Source organism: Balaenoptera borealis, assembly GCF_965194805.1.
Source record: "Balaenoptera borealis genome assembly, chromosome: 20".
NCBI lineage: Eukaryota > Metazoa > Chordata > Mammalia > Artiodactyla > Balaenopteridae > Balaenoptera > Balaenoptera borealis.
In genome coordinates this window covers 57,973,121-57,998,906 of record NC_138879.1, presented here as the reverse complement: position 1 = coordinate 57,998,906, position 25,786 = coordinate 57,973,121, and the positions used below count along the sequence as shown (strand labels likewise).

At 41.4% G+C, this 25,786-nt stretch overlaps 1 long non-coding RNA gene across 2 annotated transcripts in view; it reads left to right on the top strand.

Moving 5' to 3' along the window:
• The window catches only part of LOC309618901, a 170,087-nt gene that overhangs the window by 127,780 nt on the left and 16,521 nt on the right, over positions 1 to 25,786 (top strand). For both annotated transcript variants that reach the window (XR_014238673.1, XR_014238674.1), the window contains exons 2-3: positions 6,987 to 7,080; positions 16,021 to 16,225. This is a non-coding gene — a long non-coding RNA (uncharacterized lncRNA). The remainder of the gene's footprint in view (positions 1 to 6,986; positions 7,081 to 16,020; positions 16,226 to 25,786) is intronic.

Sequence of the window (25,786 nt, the reverse complement as noted above, 5' to 3'; positions counted from 1 at the left end):
CTTGCTTTTTTAGTAACATTTGAACCCTCAGACATTGCTGGTAGGAATGTAAAATGGGAGAGCCAGCTTTTTGGAAAACAATCGGTTTCTTATAAAGTTAAACATATACTTACCATTCCACCCAGCCATTCCTCTCCTAGGCATATCTACCCAGGAGAAATGAAAACACATGTCTACACAAACCCATGAATGTTCAGAGCAGCTTCATTTATCACAGCCCAAAGCTGGAAACAAGCACATGCCCACCGACTGGTGAATGGATGAAAAACTTGCGAGAATGGAGAGCCCGGTTTCTTGCCTTAGTGTAGGCTGAGCCTGAGGTGTGGCCCGCATCCACCCGCTGAGGTCCTCGTGGGTCTACGTCCTGGTTGCCTGCGTAAGAGCCTGCGCATCAGCTCCCCCTGCACTGGCTTCCCTGCCGTCCTTGTCACTCTTGCTTCCTACCCCCAGCCACGTGTCCTGGATCATGCCCAAATAAACCACTTGCACTTGCACCCCTGTCTCAGGATCTGCGGTGATGCAGCCCAAGACGGTTCTGCTGACTGGGAGCTCTGGTTTGCTTTCAAAGCATTCTTCACCCCGTAACTACCCCTTAGGGAAATCTGGGGTTGGACTCCTCGATGGCTTTTCACACTGTGTATGGCTATGGTCACGGTGAAGACTGAAGTGCCAGGTGGCACGTGGGAGCAGGAGTTAGCAAGCTTTGCCCCCAGTGGAAATCTGCCACTGTAACTAGGGCTTTGGAACCCTCCCTCATGTCACCCCTGTACACGTGACCTGAGACAGGTTAACACTAGAACCGGGAAGGAGGTGAGCTTGCACTCTACCTTCCTCTGGAGAGAAATGGCCTTGTCTTTCACTGCGTATAATAATCACAGACAGAGATCCATTATGACACATTTAAGTACTTAAAAATTGTCGAGTATCTACCATGTGCCTGGCACTCTACTAGACACCATGAGACCAAGAATTGAAAGAGGAGGAGGTAAGCCTGGTAGACGAGACAAATAAACAAAATCAAAATATGAAGCACGTAGAGAGGCACAGGGTGCTACCTGTCAACTGAAAAAAAAAAAAAAGCACAACGTGAGAGTTGTGAGTTGAGTTTTATTGGGGGCAAAGTGAGGGCTGTAGCCTGGGAGCAGCCTGTCGGAGAGCCCTGAGGACCTGCCCGGAGGAGGCGGGGAGGTCAGTACGTATGTGGGTTTGGTGAAGGGAGTGCAGTCAGGCACACGTGTTGGCAGAGGCTGGCTGCTGGCCTCGTGAAGGTCGCTTCTAGTCACAAGGAGCGGGTGTTTCTGTTAGTGATTTGAGTGCTTTTCTAGATACGAGAAGATGCAAGAAACTGGGCTCATAAAATCTTCTCCTGAAAACATCTTACTATCTGGAGACCTGTTCTGACAGTTTTCCCAGAGCGCAGAGCGTCTCACTCCTGATCTCCGCCCTGAAGCCCTTTCAGTGGGTGTTGAAGGTCAGAGACTGCTGTGGCCAGCGACTTCATTCTTCTAGACTGTAGGCGCCCAGTTTTAGTCGGCACAGCCTAGGTGGTGGGGGGAGACAGAGGGCTCTTTAGCAAAGCTCAAGCTGAGTTTTGAAGGGTAAATAGGAGCTTATCAGATAGAGAAAGGGAAGGGCACTTAGGCAGGCAGAATAACGTGTGCAAAGGCACCAAACACCAAGAGCAGGGCACGGTCAGCTGTGCGAATTCTGCAGAACAGCTGGAGGGGAGAGGTTTTGTTCTGACCAGCAAATGGTCGAGGAGAAGGGGGTGCAGGTGGGCCCAGATGTTGTCACCCAGCCATTGCTTCTGAGATGCAGGTATATGGCATGTGTGGTCACCCAAGAGGCCAAGTAGAAAGGTGAATTTCCCAATGCTCGGGGTGGGACCAGGGAACTCATGTCCTCGGGCCTGGAGAAGCTTGGAAACCCCTCTGCCGGCTGTCACCGCTTTTCTCAGACCCACCTGTACCATCTCCCTACAGCTGCCACTCAGATGACCACAGCTCTGGTCCTCTCCTGCACAAAAAGAGACAGACTCTCCATACGTCTTTCAGGATTTGTGAGCAGTGACAGGGTCTTGGCCGCCGTTTCCTCGTCTCTCAAGCCACACACTTGGCTCTGCGTGGGGAGGACTGTAAAACTGACGTGACCGTTACTGACCATCTCCCCTTTCCTTCTGACCACATCAGTAGCCTCCGCCAGATGGCCACGATGTGTTTTACAAGATCATAGCAGTTTTGCCTGCCAAAGTACTTAGCTGTGGTGTTTATGGAGTTAAGGAGATTATCTCCTCAATGTTAGTGTTAGGCAGGTACCAGAGCTACCCAACCCGATTCCTTGGCATCGGGGCGGCTTCTCGAAAAGGTGATGCAGGGGTTGAGAGGCCCCAATTCTGACATTTTCTCCAGCTTAAAAGATGTCCATGCACATGTCATCTGTACATGGAGAAGTGAGGTCCCAGAGAGAAGCCTGAGCTTCCGCAGCCACCAAGCTCTCCAGTCTATCTCTGCTTGGCCTTTGAAAAATTACAAAGAAGCTTTGGGGTATGTTCTGTTCTGTTTTGTTTTATGGGGTTTTTTTGCACGGTGAGCTAGAAGTGAGGGTCAAGACGCTGGAAGCGAACAACTTATCTTTTCACTTCTCTGCTCAAAAAGATGGATGCCACAGGATCCACGTTTTCATCTCTCCTCCCTCTTTCCTCCCCTGAGCTAATCCTTACACTCAGGGATATGAAGATAAACACTGATCCAGCTGCCAAGAAACTTGCAGTGTCTTCAGAGAGAAAGACAGTGCAAACAAAAGCACCAAGCTGTCCTCCTGCCCTTGTGGAGACCAGGAGCGTCACTTGGACGCCACCAGAAATGCAGAGTCCCAGGCCCAGCCCCCAGCCCTGAATCCGAACCTGCCTTGTAACCGGATCTCCAGGTGACTTGTACGGATGTTGAAGTTTGAGAAATATCCTGTGCTTTCTCTCCGAGTTCCCAAGAGCTATTTGGGAAGTGAGTGAGGAAGGCTTCTTCCTCAATGGCAGGGAGGGAGGGAAGGAGGGAGGGATAGATAAAGTGAGGACCCCCGGGGAGAGCATTAGGCTGGCATCAACGGGCAACGAGAGACGCATCATCCCAAGGCACGTTTTTATTATTAATAGTATCAGCATAAAGGTGTTTGGTTTTTGGGGGGAAGGGGAGGGAGCCTCCTGGCATCTAAGCCCCCTTCCCACCACAAGAGTCATGGTGAGGCACAAGCTGAGAAAACCAGGAACAATCTAGACGTTCCCAGTTCATGGCAACGAGTGGATGACGCTTTCCACACACTTGGGGTACCTGTGTCCTTTCCATGTCCTTTGACCAGGAGCCAGAGACACAAACATGCAGGGAACAATGGGGGATTTTCTCCCGCAGAGGCCGCAGGGGCAGCTCTGGCCAATATTCAGGTCTAGAAACAGCCACGTCAGGGGGAACGCGCAGTGTCAGGGACCAGGGGCCACCCGCCAGCGGCATGCTCACCTGCGTGCCTTGATGCTGTGCTGTGTCTCTAGTTCTGGCCTAGCCAGCCTCTGAAGGCACCCACTATGTTTCTAGCTCGGTTCTTCATAGCTCCCCACCCTTCCCTTCGTTGCCTGGAGTGCCATGAAGATGACCTGAAATGTTTCAACAGGGCTTTAGAAAAGCCTCAGAGATGATGACAGGAAATAGACCAGAAAAATTGCCACACCCAAGGGACCAGGCTTAGAAGTGAGGGGCTCCCGGGAGCTACATCCCCACAGAGGATGGGACGCTCAGGAAGTCTCAGCCTTTTCACCTTTAGCTATTGCCCTCTTCCTAGTTCTGGCTTGAGTATCAACCTCCATTTCAAAGGAGTAGCCTCTTGCGTGAGTACAGCTTCTCCCATCTTTGGAGTTAAATCTTTCTGGCTGCCTCTGAGTACGTCCTTTGGAAATGGAATTCTTGAATCCAAAGGTGTCTGCATTTAGAAAACTTTTGATCTCTGCTGTCAATTTCCCTTCCACAAGAGCACCAATTTACCAATTTACACTTCCACTGGCAGTATATGAAAGGCCCTCTCCCTCAATCCTAGCTAACACCAGGGATTATCATTCTTTTGAGTTTTTGCCAATTTGATGGGTTTAACATAGTAGGCATGACACTGCTGTTTTAATTTGCACTTTTTAAAGTTACTTATGAAGTTAACCTTTTTTACATGATTGTGGTCAATTGCCTGTTCAGATCCTGCTCTGTTTTATTTCCACGTGTTTGTTGGTTTTCTTTCATTGATTTATAAAGCCATTTAACATACCAACTGTCTTTTTCTGCCATTTTTGTCACAAACACTGTTTCCAATTTGTCATTTTCTTTATAACTTAAAAAATTTTTAACTTTGTATCTTGTCTAATGTACCACTGATGCTCAAAGTCAATAAAAAAAAGAAAACAGCATCTTTTGAATCCCTCTGTCCTTCCCATATTAAGACGAAGAACTGAGCACTTTTATTCCTCTCTCCGTTCACTGACTGGTTTTAGTTATAAAATCCGAATACTTAGACCCAGATTACATTATTATGTTATTATTTTGATATTAAACATCTTTTATTAGGAGAGTAATTTTTTAAACAACAAGGACCTACTACTGTGTAGCACAGGGAACTATATTCAACATCTTGTAATAACCTGTAATGGAAAAGAATCTGAAGAATACACACACACACACACACACACACACACACACACACACATATATAAAGCTGAATCACTTTGCTGTACACCTGAAACTAACACAACTTTGTAAATCAAGTATACTTCAATTAAAGGAAAAAGAAGAGTAATTTTTGATACCTGCGTTAAGCTTTATAAACAAACATATATGGGAAACACTTAGCACAGTGCCTGGCACATAGTAAGAGCTAAATAAATGTTGGCTTTAAAATTATTATTTCAACAAATATTTTGAATTAATTCCATGTTCAACGGGTTTTTTTTTTGTTTTTTTTTTTTTAAATTTTATTTATTTATTTATTTATTTATTTATGGCTGTGTTGGGTCTTCGTTTCTGTGCGAGGGCTTTCTCTAGTTGCGGCAAGTGGGGGCCACTCTTCATCGCGGTGCGCGGGCCTCTCACTGTCGCGGCCTCTCTCGTTGCGGAGCACAGGCTCCAGACGCGCAGGCTCAGTAGTTGTGGCTCACGGGCCCAGTTGCTCCGCGGCATGTGGGATCTTCCCAGACCAGGGCTCAAACCCGTGTCCCCTACATTGGCAGGCAGATTCTCAACCACTGCGCCACCAGGGAAGCCCTGTTCAACTGTTTTAATGCTCAAAACCATTTCTTTTATATGGGATTTCCTGGTCTCGGGTCCTTAATTTCGTTCCACGTTTCATGTGGAATGATTTTTCAAGTAATGTTTTTCAAGAAATATACCCGGGGAATATATTAAGTTTTTGGATAGTCAGCGATCTTTCTATCACCCTCATGTATAAAAGAAAAAAATGACAGTTTACCATTGTTTAATCACAATTCTTTTCCCTCAAACCTCAAACTGTTTTTTTTTAAATTGAAGTGAGTTGATTTACAATGTTGGGTTATCAAAGTGATTTTTTTTCAACTCCATTATTTTTTGCTGTTTGATGTAACACAGAAGAAATCTGAAACCCACTAGATTTGTATTTCTTTGTGGTTTTTTTTCTCCCAATTTTTAATGGATATTTATAGAATTTTTCTTTGTCTTTATTAGGAAAAGTTTTGCTCTGGTATTTCTAGGTGTTGGACTTCCTTTCATATTTTTGTCCAGCGTAATGTGGTGAAGTCTTCTGATCTGCAGAGCTTTTGTAGAAAAATAAAAATGAAATATAAATAAAATTTTTATGTATGTGCATTTGATTACTCATTCTATTGTACTTGTTTTATTCTTCAGAAATATATTTGACTCTTAAGAGTTGGCCTCTGTTCTGTCTTCATATTCCCCATCGTTTACATCCTGTTCATTACATCATGATGTGTGATGTAAGGGTGGTGATGATGTCACTACCTTAAGGTGACTCTGGCTCTCTACATCATCCCATGTGGATTTTAATTCTGCAGCTGACCTTTTGGTTTCCTTGCCATTTTTCCTTAGTTCGATCACCTACCTTTATATTTCATCTTGTTGTCTGTTCACCTTTGACAATTGTCTCCTCATGCTTTTTCATTCCTGTTTGACTGGGGCTATGCTAACTTGTATTCTATTAAGGATACCAAGTATTTACCAGAAACTTTTTTTCTGGCTCCTGGGGAAGATTATTTTCAGAGGTCTGCTCTTCTGAGACTTAGGGTACGGTCTGTGTAGACAAGTGGATGGACCTGGGTTCCACGTAGGTCCCATCTCCTTTCCAGGGCATCCTCCAACCCAATGCTCACCCTTAGAAGGTGTTCATAGGGGGCCAACTCTTCGACTGAGGTGAGCATATCTCCTCCGCATCCTCCAAAATACACACTCTCTGCCCCTTTGTATGACAGGCTGAATCCTTGGAGTGTATGAAAAATCATAGCTTCCCACCTTCATTGTTAGTTAGGGGCATTGCGTGTTCACCTCTTTTCCGCTCTGCAAACATCCATGCCTTGCTTAAGAGGATGACAATTCTGAAGGTGCAATTGGGCATTGTCAACCAGCTCGCACTAACATTTAGCAATGCTGAGCATCTTTTCATGTGCCTATTGGCCATTTGTATCAAATGGGTGAACTTTATGATATGTGAAATGCTCCTCAATATAGTTGTTTTTGAAATAAATGTTTGTCGTCATTACATGCCAATGCTGCCAATAAGTTGACTTCACGTGCTAATTTTATGCTTTTATATTTTTTCCTGAGAATTCTGAGTCCCTTAAATATCTCTTATTTGCTTCGATAGTGAAAGGATTGAGGATCTGAAAACAATGTTGTAGAATATTCTTTTGTGCCCCAATTTTCCTGTTTCTCATGCTGTGTCCCCAGTTGATCGACGTTTTGTTTTACCTTTAGGTTCAGCGCGTCAGGATACCTGGATTCCTGTCCTGGCTCTGACATTCATTCGCTGGAGAATTGGGGTGAATATCTTCTCCCCCTCCTGCCTCAGGTAAGTCCTCATGGGCTGAAAAGGGGGACATGAGCTACATGATCTTTGCTTTGCCTCCTGCTCCGTAAGGACCTGGCATGCTTTCCTCATCCTCTCCAAGTTCTCGGATCAATTAGAAGCTGCATATACATGGGATTTTACTTACATGACGTGGTGCCCGTGCTTACAGCTACGTTTTGGTCCAGCCCTATTCCCCTCTCTTCTCTGCCCTGTATAGTCCCCGAGGGAGGTGTAGCCACACACCAAAGCCCATTCGACTTCCTCAAATAGACAATAAGAATGGAAAACAACTGATGTCCAAAGAGTCAAAACTGGGCCCACCATTTCCCAGGTGGGGTCTCTTCGACAAGTCACTTAGCTTCTTTAAACTTCAATTTCCTGGCCTTTAAATGGGGTTAATAAACCAGCTCCTCCAGTGTTGCCATAAACATTTTAAAACATGCCATGTGAGAGCGCCTAGCACATCCTGAACAGGCCCGGTGTAGATGAACCAACCAGGCATTGACAGATAACATGGGTTTTCCGGGCTCTGCAGTGGTGAATTGATCAGAGCCGTCCAGAGCCTGCGGTGGGAAGTCTGCTTAGGCTAATTGAACAGAGACCCCTGTCTCCTGTGCTCTTCTGCTTTCCAATGGGACTAATAGAGAGAAACAAGTTAATGAAAAGCAAACATTTCCTGGTGAGCGCTCCTCAGACAGCTGAGGGTGGTTGCAAGGTTGAGAAAGGAAACAACTTCAAGTCAATTGGAAAGGTCAGGAATCAGGAGAAGCAAAACAATCTCCAGACAAGAGGCAGTCCCTGGGAAGCCATGAGTGACAGTAGCCCGAGGCTGTTCACCCGGTGTGAAAAACAGGAAGGGTCCTGGGAGAAGTGAAACAATCCTCCTCTAAGCTCAGGCTCCATTTCGTCATGTCCTCCTCCTGGAAGGCTAACAGATGACTTCAAAGTGATTAATGGGCGTGAGTCCACCGAATTCAATACTAGGTAGTTTTCTTCCCAGGAACCTAATGAAAAAGTGAGTCTCAGCCATGTTCAGGTTCGAAAGGACAGCTGCTGTGGTCCCTAAAACCTACCAGGTCATAACTTAAAAATGATCATAGGAAACCCAGGATGTCAACCTGGCAGGGTAATAAACATCGCGTGGACATTCGAGCCAGGCAGGAAGATGGCTAGAGGCAGATCTCCCCACAAAATACCAGGCTAGTTCTAATGGGAAGAATGGTGAATTTAGGGTGGAGAAACCTGCAAGACATCAACGTGGTTAGGTGATCGAGGCTAAGATTACTGATGACAGCATGCTTCGGTGTTTGGGCTGCCATAACAAAAATACCATAGACTGGGGGGCTTAAACAACAGATATTTATTCTCACAGTTCTGGTGGCTGGAAGTCCAAGATCAAGGTGCCAGCAGATTCAGTGTCTGGTGAGAGAGGTCTTCTAGGTTTGCAGATGCTGCCTTTCTGCTGGGTCCTCACATGGAGAGGAGAGTGAGACACAGAGAGACGCAGAGAGAGAAAGCCCTTCTGTCTCTTCTCGTGAGGGCGCTAATACCCTCATAAGGAACCTGCTTTCACGACCTCATCGAAACTTCCTTTCCAAAGGCACCACCTCCTAATACCATCACACTGTGGTTTAGAACTTCAACATGGGAATTTTAGGGGGCCACAAACATTCAGTTCATAACACGGTGTGAATGGAGATTATGCTCCCCCTGAGGGAAGGCAGACAAGAGCCAGGATCCTTTCTGGGGAATTCTTGCCGAGAGTATATGACCAGAGTCTGATCACGAGGAAATAGGGAAAGAACTCAGGCAGAGGGTTCTCCAAAGAATGAAAGGCTTGTACTCTTTAAGACAAAGACATGATAGACAGGGAAAGACCAAGGAACTATTTCAGACTGAAAGAGACAATGAGACACAACAGATAAAAGTGATGTGTGTTCTTAAATGGGATTGGAAAGGGTAAAGAGATCCTCTCTCTTGAAGAGAGTCCGAATCAACCACTATGATGGGTGCCCGAGAGTGAATTTTTTAATGTCCATCATTTTCTTCTACTGTAAGAAAGAGTGTTCCCTTGGGATTGACATATATACACTAATATGTATAAAACAGATAACTAGTAAGAACCTGCTGTATAAAAAAATAAATAGAATTAAATTTTAAAAAAAAGAAAGAGTGTTCCCTTCCCCTCCATTTATTTATTTACTTAAATCAGTATATGGGTGGTAATACAGTATTTTTTCAACCTTATTTAGGTATAATTGACAAATAAAATTGTAAAATATTTGAAGTGTACAACGTGATGATTTGATATATGCATCCATCGTGAAAGGATTCCCCACCAAGTTAATCCAGCACCTCGCATATTTACCTTTTTTGAAATGAGAACATTTAAGTTCTACTCTCTTAGCAGATTTCAATTCTGCAATACAGTGTTGTCTCCTATAGTTACCATGTTATTTACAGTAGATCTTCAAACCTATTCATCTTACAGCTGAAAGTTTGCACCCTTCTACCAACCTCTTCCTATTTTCCCCACCAAGCCCCTGCAACCACTTTTCTATTCTCTGTTTCTATAAGCTTGACTTTTTTTTTTTCTTTTTAGACTCTACAGAGAAGTGATACCATGCAGTATTTGTCTTTCTCTGTTTGGCTTATTTCACTGAGTGCCCTCCAGGCCCATCCTTGTTCTCACAAATTATAGTATTTGCTTCTTTTTAAAGGCTGAATAATATCTTATAGGGTAAATATACCACATTTTCTTGATCCATTCATTCATCAGTGGACATTTAGGTTGTTTCCATGCCTTGGCTATTGCGAATCCTGCTGCAATGAACACGGGAGTGCAGATATTTCTTAGAGATCCTGATTTCTATTCGTTTGGATATATACCCAGAAGAGGGACTGCTGGATCGTATGTAGTTTTATTTTTAATTTCTTGAGGAGCCTCCATGCTGTTTTCCAGTGGCTGTACCAGTGTACATTTCCACCTACGCTGTACAAGGTTTCCCTTTTCTCCACATGCTCACCAGCATTTATTTCCTGTCTTTTTTTTTTAATTGAATTATAATTGGTTTACAATGTTGTGTTAATTTCTGCTGTACAGCAAAGTGACTCAGTTATACACACACATATATTCTTTTTTATATTCTTTTCCATTATGGTTTACCCCGGGAGATTGGATATAGTTCCCTGTGCTATACAGTAGGACCTTGTTGTTTATCCATTCTAAATGTAATAGTTTGCATCTACTAACCCCAAACTCCCAATCCATCCTTCCCCCAGCCCCCTCCCCTTGGCAACCACCAGTCTGTTCTCTATGTCTATGAGTCTGTTTCTGTTTTGTAGATAGGTTCATTTGTGTCATATTCTAGATTCCACATGTAAGTAATATCATATGGTATTTGTCTTTCTCTTTCTGACCTATTTCACTTGGTGTGATAACCTTATCTCCTGTCTTTTTGATAACAACCACTTAACAGGAGTGAGGGGATATCTCATTGTGGTTTTGCTTTTCATTTCCCTGATAAGTAGTGATGTTGAGCCCCTTTTCATGTACCTGTTGGCCATTTGCATGTCTTTGAAAAACCGTCTGTTCAGGTCCTTTGTCCATTTTTCATCGGGTTTTTTGTTATTTTGCTATTGAGTTGTATGAGTTCCTAGAATATTTTGGATGTTAACCCCTCATCAGATATGTGGTAGCAACCCAATATTTTGATGCTCAAATTGTCCCTGCTTTGTTTGGTGGGATCCTTCAAGAAGACTTCTGTGCCCTTTAGATTTGTGCCCCTGATTCTTCAAACTCTTTCAGACTTTCTGGCACAATGTTCCAGGGTCATCTTAAATTTCTTGTCCTACCGCTAGGCCAGATCTTTCCTCCAAGGTGCCCTGGTTTCTTTCAGTGAAGTATTTAGAACGTGGGCACTCAGTGGGTTCATTGCTTTGGGAGACGAGGTGGCTGCTTCGTCAAGTTACTCCTAGTTACTAAACTAGGAGACTTTAGTGACAATTGTGCTTCTGATTAACGTCCTTGAAATCTGGAAGTAGACCCCAGACAGGGTGGAGGTCTTCTCAATCCAACTACAGATGGATCCACCTACAGATATTTCTGTAATATTTAGACTCAGAGAGTAGAAAATGGTTGGTAAGACTAAAAATGTGAAGAACACAAAAATGATTTTTCTTTGCTTTATGCTGTAGGTAGGAAAATGTGTTCACCCGGGACCAGTTCAAGCACTGTGAATTAGTTCCCTGTCATTTCTATCCAATGTGGACAAAGCAAGGAAAAAAAAAAAAAAAAAGCAATCAAGCATTGTTCTGTATGTCATGTAAAAGAAACAATTACTACAGTTTAGCTTTTTCAGCAGGTTGTTTGCATAGCAGGAAGATACATACACAGGCACAAAGGATTTGAGGAAGTAGTTACATTCTCTCTAAGCTCCAGATTGATCTCCTGCCATTTTGAGGTTTGCTCATGAATTAGGAGGAAAAATGTCCCATGTTTTATAGATGAGTTTTCCCAGCTACCAGATTACAAGCTAATGAGACAAATTTGGGGTGCATTAGGTCTAATTTACCGCATTTCCAGGCTCTTCTTTCTTCTCCTCTTCTCTCCTGGGGTCTCTGATAGGAAATGCAGGTAATTTCCTCACCACAGTAGAGTTTAGGTTAAGAAGACTACTGTAACTAATCCAGTTGCAAACGAACCCAGTAACTAATCCAGTAACCCAGTTGCAGACATTCTAGGGCCATATTGCCCAAAGTGTTTCTCACTTGACTCTGAGCACTAGAAAGGCAGAGGCTATGTTTTATTTTATCTTAGAAGTGGAAGTAATAGTAGTTACAGCTACTGTTTACTGAGCAGCCACAGAGAGCTAAACGTTTGGCTTATGCCCATTCTAATTCTCACTGCAGTTCTTCAGGGTGGTAGGATAACCATCCCCATATTCCAGAGGTGGACCGAGGCTTCACCACGAGGTTATAACGTGGCCAAGATCCAACAGTTGGCGGTAGGATTGAGCTGTGAACTGTGGAATCTGGCTACGTATTCTAACCAAACTGGGTCGGGGTGAAGGTGGGGAGCAAAACTTTGGAACGGGGGGAAGAACTCCAGACTGGACCCTCACCTATGGCTGGAGCCTTAGAGTAAGTAAGTGACTCCAACTTTTTGATCCTCAGTTTCCAAAATGCTAAAATGAGGTGGGGACACCTGACCGCCAGCATTCCTTCTAGCTTTATTCTTCTTTACTCTCCCTTGTCAAAAATTCTGCCTTCTGCACCATTAGGGGAAAAGCTCTGAAATTCCTCATCCCATCACCTTCCTCGCCACCTACCCCAACCGTTAGCACCCATCATCCCCCTTATTTTAGAAGTAGCTTTTCTAAAAAGAACTGGAAGCAATCAGCTGCTTTTGGAAGAGTAGATGCTCGGCAGATAGAGGTGTAATATCAAGCAATTCCTACTTGAGTTCAACCCAACGCATCCACAATGTGCCCAGGAATTAAAGGGGAAAAAAGTCCATATTTACTTATCCTCTTTTATTTTTCTTTGCATTAGAACAAATAAAGAACGAAAGATTGTTTTTTAAATGCAGAAGCATCAACAACGAAGATCAGCCCACTCTGTAAAGAAAAGCCAAATTCTCCCTAAAATAGAGAGGCCTTTAGACACGTGATAAAAGCTACTCATTCCATTGTTATTCTCAGATGAAAGAGGGGATGCTGTTTTTAAGCTCCAAAATCTATTGTGTGTAAAAGTGCTTGGTAATGAAGTCTGGGGGAAATATCAAGCATGTATTTATTTTTAAGTGTATATATTGCTAATTTATTTATTTAGACTGAAGTCCAAACGTGTACTGAGATCAGCATTAGGCAAACAAAAAAAAAAGGCTAATGCTGAATCTCTGGGGGAAATGAACACATTTTCCACACTGGAGTTTGAAAATTAACACCTTCAAGAACCAGCACTCATTAACACGTCAAGAATTAGGGTGATACCTCTTTCAGCCCTGTTAGTGAAACAATTCTTTGTATTCAGTTTTTTGCAGAAGGCAGAGGTAGCCCTGGCTTCCAGAAGCAGAATTCCATGGAGGTCAATCCAGGTTCACCTGTCAAAAATAGAATACTGACCTATAAAGAATTTATTCCAATGTAATCTTTTCAGGGTCTGGGAGTATTCTGAAGAAATACAACCGGGCAGGGGCACACTGATGGATGGGGAGTGGAGGACCGTCGAATCCTCCCCCTTCCCAGGAGCCCCACTCACGTGACGGCTGCAGCCCCCTTCCCATAGGACCCATGTTGCAACCTGGGCCCACTTCACCTGGGCTCCAACTCCTCAAAATAGAAAAAGAGAAAACTCCAAATTGTGTCCCAATAACTAAATCAGTGGAAGGAGGCTGGGTGATTGGGGGAAGGTTTTCTACTGCAGAAACACAAAAATCTACTTAAAATTTAACTCCCCTTGAGTAAAAAGACTGTTGAAAACCTCTCCTAGAAACGGTAGAAACTGCTAATTCTCCGTCTGTAAGTAAAGGGCTCTCTATAGGGAGAGGATATGCCCCACTTTAAAAAATGGAAGTTATGATTATTTGCATTACAAAAGGATTCCCCCACTGATGGGCAGTTTCACTGTATTCCTTTTTTAAAATTTAACTTGTGCATTATAGAAAAAAAGTAGAAAATACCAATTTTTTTTAAAGTAGAATAAATACCCCATAACCCACCTCTCAGAGATAAACACTGCACACATCACCCCCTCCCTGATATTTTTTTCTTTTGCATATACAATGACACATATATTTTGGACCAGAATAAAATCACATTCAACTTATTATTTGATAGCCTATTTTTTCACTTAACATACATTATGAATATCTGTTCCTGTGAAGAATATATTTCTCCGACATCAATTTTAATGGCTGTATGGGCTTTCATGAAATGGGTTTATTGAATATTCTCCATGGATGTTCATTAAAATTACTTTCGATTTTTCACTTTTATAAAGAATGCTGCGGTGTAGATTTTTTCAGCTAAATACTTACTCCTCTTATTTGTCTCTCTAGAATCAATTCACAAATCTGAAATTCTGTTGGAGGATGTGCCCATTTAAAGTGTTTGTTCCTTGTAGCCAGACTGCTTGCTGTCCAGAAGCCTGCCATTGAAATGTGCAGTTTATAATAACCACTTAGTAGGAACACAGCTTTGGAAACTCCTCGGGGGGGGGGGGGGTCTTTCTTACCTTTTTCCTTTTTCCAGCATGTCCTTACCTATTTGCAGGCAGCCTGCCAGGTGGTCCCGATATATCGATAGTGATAAAATTACAATTTCATCACTAATTGGAGAAGCCTTCAGGAGCAATTTCCCATGCTTTCAGATCTTCTTGATCTTGTGCTCTTTCTTCAGAAAAAAAAAAATTGGTATTTTCTCAAACATGGGCTCATTTTCAGTGGTCCAGCAGATACGCCAGCTCCTCGGTCCCTGCAACAATCTGGCGAGGTAGTTACTATTTTCCACAATCGTGAAATTCAATGAAATCATGCTTGTGAAATACTTGCGAGTAACTATTTTTGAGGTCCCCTTGAGGATACCGTGGTGACATAGGGTCCAAGCTTGGTGGTGGTCCTTGGGGAGCAGGTGAGGAAGGGGTGTCTTTCTAGTTTGATCTCAACACTTTTCCCAGGCCAGTGAGGTTGGGCTAACATTTTGCACACTTGGGAGAGGTAAAATTCCCATTTCTTTATAATAGCTCCCCTTCTTAAGGAAGATTGGATATATTTTTTTATTGTTTGAAACCAAAGACCCTCAAGATGGATTTAGCTTCCTGAAGGGTCCTTCAAGATAAGATACAACTTTGTCCAGGGGAGGAAGCAAAAAACTGACTTATTGAAAAATTGAAATGCAGAGGAGACCCTCAAAAGCCTATATTCCAAAATGTCAGGTAAGAATTAAAATAAATGTCAGATAATACCAAGATAAAACTCATTCCATTGCTGCCTCATTTTTTTTTAATCCAAAAGATTGCATCCTTTAAAAAGCATTTGTTCTTGCTCTACCTGTCGGAAGTTTGATAACCTGACCTCAACAAAAGGAAGAGCCTACACATATCAATTCGTCAGGATTAGGACAAGAAAGCAGCTACTCTCTGTATTTGGGGTATGAAGGATTTTTGAATAGGGATTTAGGGTCTTAGACAACCATTTGAAGAGCTGGAAGTGTGGATGAAATGCAAGATACCCCCAGTGATTTCGTCCCGGAACACCAACGAGGGGGTTTCTCAAGAACGGACCAGGAGGGCACCGTGTATCTTGTCTGTCCAGATATCTCACTGCAACTCCATCTGGAGAGAAATACCTTTCCTTCTCATCCACCTTCCAAACATCCCGTGACTATGTCTCACTAGCAGACTCTCCCCTGGACCATATGGGAAAAGGGATTTTAGGAAGTGTCGTTTCTAGTTTAGCCATCTTCAGATTAAACCTTAGAAGGAAGTGGCAGTGATTCCCTTAGAAGGGACTGACAACAGACAGTCCAGCATCTGGGAGACTTTCTTCTGGATGTGTGGTCTGCAAGCCATGCAGAGGGTCTTCCTAGTCCCCGGAGGGAGATGAATAAGTGAGCTAAGCCTGTTGTTGAGAGGTGTGGGGCAGACCCCTGGGATGGGAGGTGGCCTTGACCAAGCAGGGAGAGAAGAGGTCACAATTTCACCAGCTGCAGACATGGAAAGTCACAGGCAGACCAGGGGCAGCAGTGCTACAGAGGTCATGGGGACAAGTCAGTGCCACGACTGAGCAGGTAAATCTGAAATCCATCTCCTATGTAGTCAAAGCCACCACCCCTTGCCTCTAATACGTGCCACGTGGACACAGAACTTTTCCTCATGGACGCAGAGCAGCTACTCCTTCTTTCATCTACGTCTCACCTGCTTTTTCTTGTCCCTTTGCAGACTGGGTCCCCTGCTCCCTCATCTGACTGTACGTGGTGGCCACGCCCCAAACAGCAGCCTTGACCTCCAGTTTATCCAGCCCTCCAGCTCCACAGCCCAATGCTGACCTCAGTGCCTGCCTCTACCAGGAGAGAAGGTTGCTTGGTCCATGGAGTTATGGCTGGACTAACTCCAGATGAATGGTTATTCCCAGAAGACGCTGAGGGTAAGAAAGAAACCATTTTCAGAGGGAATTCTCAGCATCTGTATGGTATTTTCCTACTCTTAAAGTGGAAATCACAGCCTCGGAGCTAGCATTTTCTCTATTTGAAATCAATTAAACATCCCCCACTCCCGCCATCAGCAAAGGAATTATTAAAAGATACATTTATCAGAACATCGTTACCCAAAAAGGTCATAGATACAAACAGGCAACATTCAGATTAGAAAGAATTGAAAATCTGTAGTTGACATTTGCTGAAGGTGTTAGAGGGAAGCAAAGACTTTGAGAGAATTTGATTAAGAAAGATTGCGTGTTTTTAGTAAGTCTTGAAGAAAGATTAAAGCTTTTCAGTAACAGCCTCTAGCAAGAAGTGGGTATCCCTGACAAGAAGAAAAAGAACAAAGAGAATGGGACCAAACCAGACCTGCACAAGCCATTGGCTTCCATACCTGGCTGTGGGTTACCAGCAACTCCTTTGTGAGAACAGAGCTTGATTTCTGCACCCACGGTATATCCTTCAGAGATCATATATAGTAAACTATGAACAGTTCTTTCCAGAATTTATTTCCAGTGGTCATTACCAAGTCCTTGGATTTGTCTCATAAATCCCTGAGACACTGCATCTTCCACTTATTAGACGCATGGATACTGGAGCTGAGTAGACTACAGTCCCTTTACAGGAATCTCTTAATGAGTCTTATTTTTGTCCTGAAGGTACAGTAAATTTTTAAATGGTAGTATTTTCACTAGGTAGTCGGCTCTTTTAGGACAGATGCTAAGTCCTATCATATTCATGTTCTAAACATATAAGCTTGTGTCTGGCACATACTGGCTGCTCAGTAAATAGCTGAACTTAACAGTTTAAGAAATACTTTGAACATCATTTGTTGATGTAATCATCACAGGAGTCCTTTCGTGTAGGTAAGAGTATTAAATGGTACTGACCTGCCTCCGTATTTTACCTCTCTCTCCCAGTTTGCCTTGTAGCCCAGGATGGGCATGGGCAGGCTGGAGAAAAATGAATGGAAATACTGAGTGCTGAGGCTTGTGGCCAACTGATCATCTGTTGTCTTTTAGGCAGACTTTCCCAGTGCCTCTTAGCTTGAGAGCTCCTTGCTTGAAGGTCCCTTTGGGTCTTTGTTATGGATTTAGATGGTGAAATATAGGGGCCTAGATAACATGGAGTGCTGAAATGACAATAGCAGAATGAATGAACTGAGTATATGTGCTCATGTGATTTCTTGGAGTTAATCTTTCATTCATTTTTTCAGCCTTTATTTCAGAAACTATTCATTAGAGCAAGCACGGGGCTGGCGTTGAGGGCGTGATGTTCTTTTTTTATTATTCTTTTTTTATTGAAGTATAGTTGATTTACAATGTTACGTTAATTTCTACTGTACAGCGTGTTTCAGTTATACGTATATATGCATTCTTTTTTATATTCTTTTCCATTATGGTTTATCATAGGATATTGAATATAGTTCCCTGTGCTACACAGTAGGACTTTTTTACCCATTCTATATATAATAGTTTGCATCTGCTAATCCCAAACTCCCAATCCATCCTTCCCTCAGCCCCCTTCCCGCTTGGCAACCACAAGTCTGTTCTCTATGTCTATGAGTCCATTTCTGTTTTGTAGATAAGTCCATTTGTGTCATATTTTAGATTCCACGTATAAGTGATATCATATGGTATTTGTCTTTCTCTTTCTGACTTACTTAGTATGATCATCTTTAGGTCCATCCATGTTGCTGAAAACGGCATTATTTTGTTCTTTTTTATGGCTAATATTCCATTGTATATATGTATCACATCTTCTTTATCCATTCATCTGTCAGTGGACATTTAGGTTGTTTCCATATCTTGGCTATTGTGAATAGTGCTGCTATGAACACAGGGGTGCATGTGTCTTTTCTAATTAAAGTTTTGAGGACATGATGCTCTTAATCATGCCCCAGGTTGAATAGAATCCATAATTCATATCCAGCAATAGCAGCAAATTTTTTTTAAAAAAGAAAATGGAGTGATAATCAACCACATTATGCGACCAGCAAGAAATGCCTTGTTCAGTGATAAAATTTCTCCCTGTAGAACTTATCTCACCTGGGATCATTTACATTAGGTTTTGGTTTAACTATTCCTCTCTAGAGCAGGAGGTATGTATTATCTTATACAGCCTATGCCAGCTGTGAATATCCTGGCTACACCAATAAATGTATACAGAGAACATTCTGCGTGATAATTCAACTAGTCTTCTACTTCTCTTCTATCACCTGCCTACTGATGCTAGAATAAACGTACTGGGGGAGAAATGACCTTTAAAGGGTCATATAAGGAGTAAGCTCCTTCAAAGATTAAAGATCTCTCAATTTTTTTTCCTCTTTCAGTTCAAAGGAGAGATAGGTTAACAAAACAAACTCGTAAGAGATAAGGTTGAGGTGAAGCTGCCCGTTCTGCAGGCAGTGGAGCAAGGTGTGGGTTTCAGATGAAAGAAATTTAGGGATATCTTGGTGGACGGGTCTTACCAGGAAAAAACCAAAACCAAAACCAAAGCAACCTGCTTCCTCACTTCAGAAAATGATGAATCTTTTCTGTCTGCCTCTGTGACCTCGTCAAGATGAAGAATGTTTTGAATCCTTTGGGGGTAGAGGGGTGTCGGGTCTGGCTTTGGTGACATTTTTGTGGATATAACTTCATTGTTTGTGACTTACATCATAATCACTTCCTAACAGCACCGAAGGGGAGGCTTTCTTTATGAGAAATGCTTTCAACCCTACTCTTCAGACTTGGCCAGACTAGGAAGGTCTACTTATCACTGAGGTCTCAGTTCCTGTCCTCTGTCAGCACTAGGACTGCTAACCACTCCTTACCCCACTGAAGTGGCACCAGCCCCTTCCCGGTTGGTCCCCATACCCCCTGCCTAAGCATTTACTGCAGCAGTTTTGGTATTTCTTGCTCTTAACTTCTAGACTAGAGTGGTTCCATTGGGGTGTTACTTTCCCAGGATGTGGGGTGCCTTTGGGGATTTGTGGGTGGAGGGGAGGTATTTTTTGGTTGTCACAGTGACCTGGAGGGCACTGCCAGCATTTCACAGGCAAGAACCAGGGAGATTGTACCTTCTTGCCATGCAAGGAATGAACCAACAAAAAGAATGAACCTCATCTCTCTTGAGTTTTGAATGTTCAGCTGGACATTTATGTACACTGAAAACCCAGTTTATACTCCTCTGAGCCTAGAATCTAACTCCACATTATATACAAAGTAGATTTCTACCCTCATGTATCCTGAATTCTCTAGGAAGGCAGCTACTATGTAAGTCAAGGAAAGACTGTACTTTGTTTTCTTTAAAAGACCTAGTTAATTGTTCACTATTTCAGCTACAATAGTTCTCGTGGTAATTGAGTCAACAAAAAATATGAGCCTGCCCCTGCAACTGTCAAAGTCAAGGTGATTCTACACATAGGGTAGGCATTTGGTGACTTTATTACGGTGGGTCATGCCTGAGTATTTGCATATTGACATACATGTCTCTCATGCAGCACTTTTATTTTTCATTTATATTACAGAAAGGTGTTCTGTTGATTTGTTGATATGTGAGCAGATAGATTCCATTAGCTGTATAAATCAAAGAAAATTCAGGATAATAATAGGGGTGATTATAAAATGTTATAAAGAAGGAAGTGCTGGGTCTGACAGAGGTAAGAACTACTATACCAGCCCATAACTTCCTTGAAGACCTTCCTGTCATTCAAGGGGAACAATCATATTTGTATCTTTATCACTGGTTCATAACAGAATGCTTCCCACTAGAAGACACCAATATAGTTTAATGTTATTTCATGTGTGTAACCTGCATTTCCTGTTTCTCGCTAATGGGAAACCCTTCCAACATTGACACAAGGCTACAAAATCATTTCCTCTCAGCTGTTTCAAGGAGTTATCGGAGAGTGTCTAACAGCAAATAAGATCAGCTTTGTAAGGCATCAATCATTTTTATAACAAAAACAGAGCTACGTATATCTGGGAGCATGGTGTATGAGAAAGGTCTCTTTACGACTGAGTAAAGAATGAATGACTTGGGCTTCCCTGGTGGCACAGTGGTTAAGAATCCGCTTGCCAATGCAGGGGACACGTGTTCAAGCCCTGGTCCGGGAAGATCCCACATACCGTGGAGCAACTAAGCCCGTGCACCATAGCTACTGACCCTGCGCTCTAGAACCCGCTAGCCACAACTACTGAGCCCATGTGCCACAACTACTGAAGCCCATGCGCCTAGAGCCCTTGCTCCGCAGCAAGAGAAGCCACAGCAATGAGAAGCCTGCGCACCACAACGAAGAGTAGCCCCCGCTCGTCGCAACTAGAGAAAGCCCACGCACAGCAACGAAGACCCAGTGCAGCCAAAGATAAATAAATTAAAAATTTTTTTTAAAAGAATGAATGACTTACTAAGTGTTGTTGAGAAAATTGGCTATATCCATACTGAAAAAAAGTAGACCCCTGCCTCACACAAAAGCACAGAAACCCTCTCCAGATGGAATAAAGACATAAATCTGTAAAGCAAAACCTGAAAACTGTGAGAAGAATACATAGAAGTATGCTTTTATGAACTTGGAAGAGGGAAGAATTTCCTAAACAAGACCCAAAAAGCACAGATCATAAGGAAAGGGTTGATAAATTTGACCATATTAAATATTAAGGTCTCTGAATTTCCATACACCATCAAGTATTGCATTTCCTAATGAAAAAAAAAATATTAGCAGTGTATCTAACTCATGAAGCATCCAGGATATATTTTTAAACTCCTATCAGCCAAGAAGGAAAGGACAAAAACATGCAAAAGTAGACAAAAGATGTGAACAAATAAATCAATGAATAGGAAGCTCAAATGGCCACTAGTTCCATGAAAATTTCAACTTTTCAAGCAATCAAAAAGTGAACATGGCAAACTGCTTTATGCCTCTTAGCTTGGAAAAAATAGCACTTCTGAAAAAAAAAAGTGTTGATGAATATTCAGATTCTCAGATGGGGCTGATGACAGTGTAAGTTGATCCCCTCACTGCAGAGAAAAGCTTGCTACACTTTGTGAAGTTAAATTCAAACGCAATATATGACTCATCAAATCCATCGCTAGGTAACTACCGTCAGTGGAGTGTATTGCAAACTGCTTTTTAAAGAACCCACAGTAGAAAGTACCTTTTACAGGACAACCCAGTACATATATACATATACATTTGTAAATAAAGTAAGACATCATTTCATACAACATTCATTGCCCTTAATTACATGTGAGGCACCTTTACATTTTTTATATTACTTTATCATGTTTCTTAAAAAATTTTGGTAGTGACTTGCTAGATTTATTTCACAGTCCTCTAATGGGCTGCAACCAATACTCGCCAAGAGAAGCTCTCAAACACGCATGAGGAGATGTGTAAGAGGGTTACCAGGAAGAACCCTGTTCTCCTTACTTGCAACCAGTTTCCGTTCACAAACCATCTGCTTCTTTGAAAACTAGGAAACCATCAAAACATCGATGTTTGTTTCAAAGCCAAATATGTTCATTTTTGGCTGTAATAAAATACTTTTGTCATGGAGGCTTTAAAGTTCTTTGAACTCCTTGGAATAAAAGTGCCAGCTTAATATGGTGATGTTGGTCCCTTTAAAGCCGAGCTCCACGTCTTAGGTGATAATTTCCCATCCATCTTCATGAAGGTTTCAGATCCTCTGTGTTTCTCTTACCATCTGTTAGATGTTCTTTCCTACCCATAGTGATCTGAACATCTACCGGAGGCCAAGCTATAGTTGTCACTATAGATTTCTCTTGCAATAGCTCAATTTAATCATTGGATAATAAAATGTCTCAGTTGGCGAACTCTAATGGTGGTAGAATTTCACCATGAAACCAGGTCATGAGCAGCAGTAAATTCAAAGAATCAGTTGAAGAGTCCAGATGAAAAGACACACAAAGCAGAAGATCAGCTCAAAAGGAGGGTTGGAAAAATAGGTTCAATATGTAGTGTTAAAACACTCAAAGGTGAACAATGATTTCCTAAAGTAGGAGATATGGGTTCCACATCATTAGGAGTGCATTTCCCAAACTGATGACCCACAAACTACAGCTCCCTAGCATGTCACTAGATATATTATGATAAATATGTTCTCAGTTCAAATAAGGTTGTGAAATTCGATTAAACATAGTTAAACAGATTGTTTTAAATAGCTGAGATTCTTAGAAACTCTACATTTTAAATGTTTATTGTGGTTCCCCCCAAACAATCCCTAAAGGTTTCCCTGCCTTGTTTAATCATGGAATGTGTTATGTACTTTCTTCCCCAGAGCATCCATTAACCTCCCCTCAAACTATTATTTTGCTCAAGTTTCTTTGAAAAACATTATACTAGGGGGGAAAAAAGTACATAAGAAAGAAAATGAGCAACATAGAAAAAAGGAACGTAAAAAGCGGAAAGCATAAAATAAAATAATAGAAGAAATTATGGTATTTGTAACATTAAATATAGATGAATTAAACATCCATATTAACATAAAAATTTCTCATATTAGATGCAAAAATTAAATTTTAATTTCAAAAAGCACAAGGGAAAAATAGTAAGTCAGAAGAACAAAAATGAGAAGAATTGCCTTCATAGTATAAACTAAACTTTATATTTTATAAAGAAATTTTAAATTAAAAATTTGAAAAAAGAGAGAAGGGAAGGAAGGAAGGAAGGAAGGAAAGAAGAAAGGAGAAAAGAAACAGAGAAAAATAGGTTGGCAAAACTAACATCAGGAACAACAGAATTTATAACAAAATTATATTTTTAAAAAAGGAAGGAAGAAATAATCCACAATAAGGCAATCATAGTTATGAGCCTATATAGTTCAAGTGACCTAAAATTGAAATATAAAAATAGAAATTATTATTAGATATACAAATAAATATGTATGATCAAAAGCAGAGCTGTGATCATTAGACTAAACAATTGGATTAAAAATACATAATGACATAGAAGATTTGAATAATGTAATTAATAAGGTTATTTTATCAAACATGTTTATATATCAAATTTACACCCAATAGAATACAATTCTTTCCAAAAATCCATCAAACACTTATAAAAGTAATTAATATACTAGGCTGCAAAGAAAAATTTAATAAATTCTAAAATATAGACATTAAACAGGCAAAAATCTATGAATACAGCATAGTGTCAAGCAGTAGAAAGAATATATCTGAAATATATAAATGACAAAAATGAACTAAAAAAGACATTGAAAACTGGAGTTGACCACTAATAGTGAAATAATTTAGGAAAGCTTCTAGATAATCAGTGATTAAAACCCCAGGCCCAGGTGGTTTTGGGGTGAGTTTTTTGAGCCTTCAAGAAAGAGAGGATTCTCATACCATTTAAACTGTCCTAGGAAAAGACAGAAAGTTTGCCAATTCAGTTCATGAGGCCAGCTTCACCTTGGTGCATAGCCTGACAAAGAATGAACTTGTCCTGTCTTAGCATCACAAAAGAGGGGACAACCAGATAACACATGTATCTTCTGATGTAATTCAACATGAGTCACACATCCCCGATGTGAATGATTACATTCTATGACAAAATATTTGACTTGAATACATCAAGACTAGATTTTACTCCATTTTACAGGATATATATGGGCTAGAGGAACAAGCTAAAAAACACAATGAATAAGTAACTGATTCCAGAAAGAAGGACATTCTGGAGGATGATTGGCCTGATATTTCAAACCAAGCCAGTGCTATTTGAAAGAGACTTAAAAGAAATAACAGGCAATCAATCAGCCAACCAACCAATCAACAGAATTAAACAAAACAAAACAAAAAAAGAAATGAGGCAAATGTGAAGTGTAGTCCTGGATTGGATATGATTTGGAAAAAAAAAACAGCTAAAAAGACTTTTGTGGGCTTCCCTGGTGGTGCAGTGGTTGAGAATCCGCCCGCCAATGCAGGGGACACGGGTTCGAGCCCTGGTCTGGGAAGATCCCACATGCCGCGGAGCAACTGGGCCCGTGAGCCACAACTACTGAGCCTGCGCGTCTGGAGCCCGTGTTCTGCAACAAGAGAGGCCACGATAGTGAGAGGCCCGTGCACCGCGATGAAGAGTGGACCCTGCTTGCCGCAACTAGAGAAAGCCCTTGCACAGAAACGAAGCCCCAACACAGCCAAAAATAAATAAATAAACAAATAAATAAATTTATTTAAAAAAAAAAAAAGGCTTTTGTGAACAATCAGGGGAAGTTTATTGTAGCCTAGCCATTAGATAAGACAAAAAAATTATTGAAATGGAAAGATAAATAATATTAACAAAAAAAAGTTACAAAGCAGTATATACCATGTGAACTCACTTTGGTATAAAAATTATAAAAAAATTATAAAAGGATCTGAACTACTACATTGTTAAAAGGGCATTCTGTGAGTAGTGGGATACAATGTTTTCATACTCTTTGTTTTGTTCTCTGTATTTTATAATTTTCTTAAATGTATACATGTGCTTTTGTAACAATGAAAGATGATTGTAAACTACAGTATATGTAAAGTACTCCATTTACAAGTGTGGCAAAAATTTAAAAAATACATAGACTAGTTTGAATATAGTGAGTTCTCATAATTTTCTTAAAATTAATCTATACATGTTATGCATGTTCAGTCCCAATTTCAATGAGGCATTAAAAAAAATCTTTAGTTTATTATTATGGTACTAAAATCAATAGCCATAAAAGAAAATTGACAATTAAAGGAAACTATGTAACTTTTCTGTATAGAAGTAATTGAATGGCAAATGTTGAACAAGGGGCAAAGTTTTACCATACAAAGAGCAAATTAACATACAAAACAAATTTTTATAAATCAGTGAGAGAAAATAATACCCCTACCCCACCATAAAGGCAAATGATTTTAACATACATATCCAAGAATTACAAAAACATAGCCAAGAAAGTATTGGGCTCCTGGTGCACCACAGACAGCTCCTAGGCAAAGATGGGCCTAACACACAGCCCGAGCCTCTAAAATGGGTCTGCAAACTCAAGTGTCTCTGAGAGTGGGCATATAGATGTGTGAAGCAGGATACACCATGGGTACCAAGAAATGGGAAGTGATGAGGGCTGGGTAAACTAGAACGTTAAAGTCTTATCAAAGAACAGCCAAATCAATGTTCTTTTCTAAAGTTGTACCTCTCTAATTTGGCCCGTGGGCCATGAGGTTGTGACTTGTGTGTTGATGCTAAAAATAAAATGGTCCAAGCAGCTCTGGAAAATGTACTTTGGGCATAGAATGACACATTTTCTGGATGAGTAATAAGAAGGAAACAAAAGATACCAATGGTGTCCCAGGGCAGATTGCTTAAATGTGCAAAACGTAAAAGCATGCGTTACACATTTTACCCTCACGAAGACTTCAACGGAGTCAAAGGAGCTTTTAGGTGACGTTCAAGAGGACAGATGCAGGGAACTGTGGAGACAGCTATTATATAGAAGGAAGAGAGTTACAAGAGCGTGACTGAGGGAAAGAGGGGTTGAGAGAGCGTTGTTTGCCAT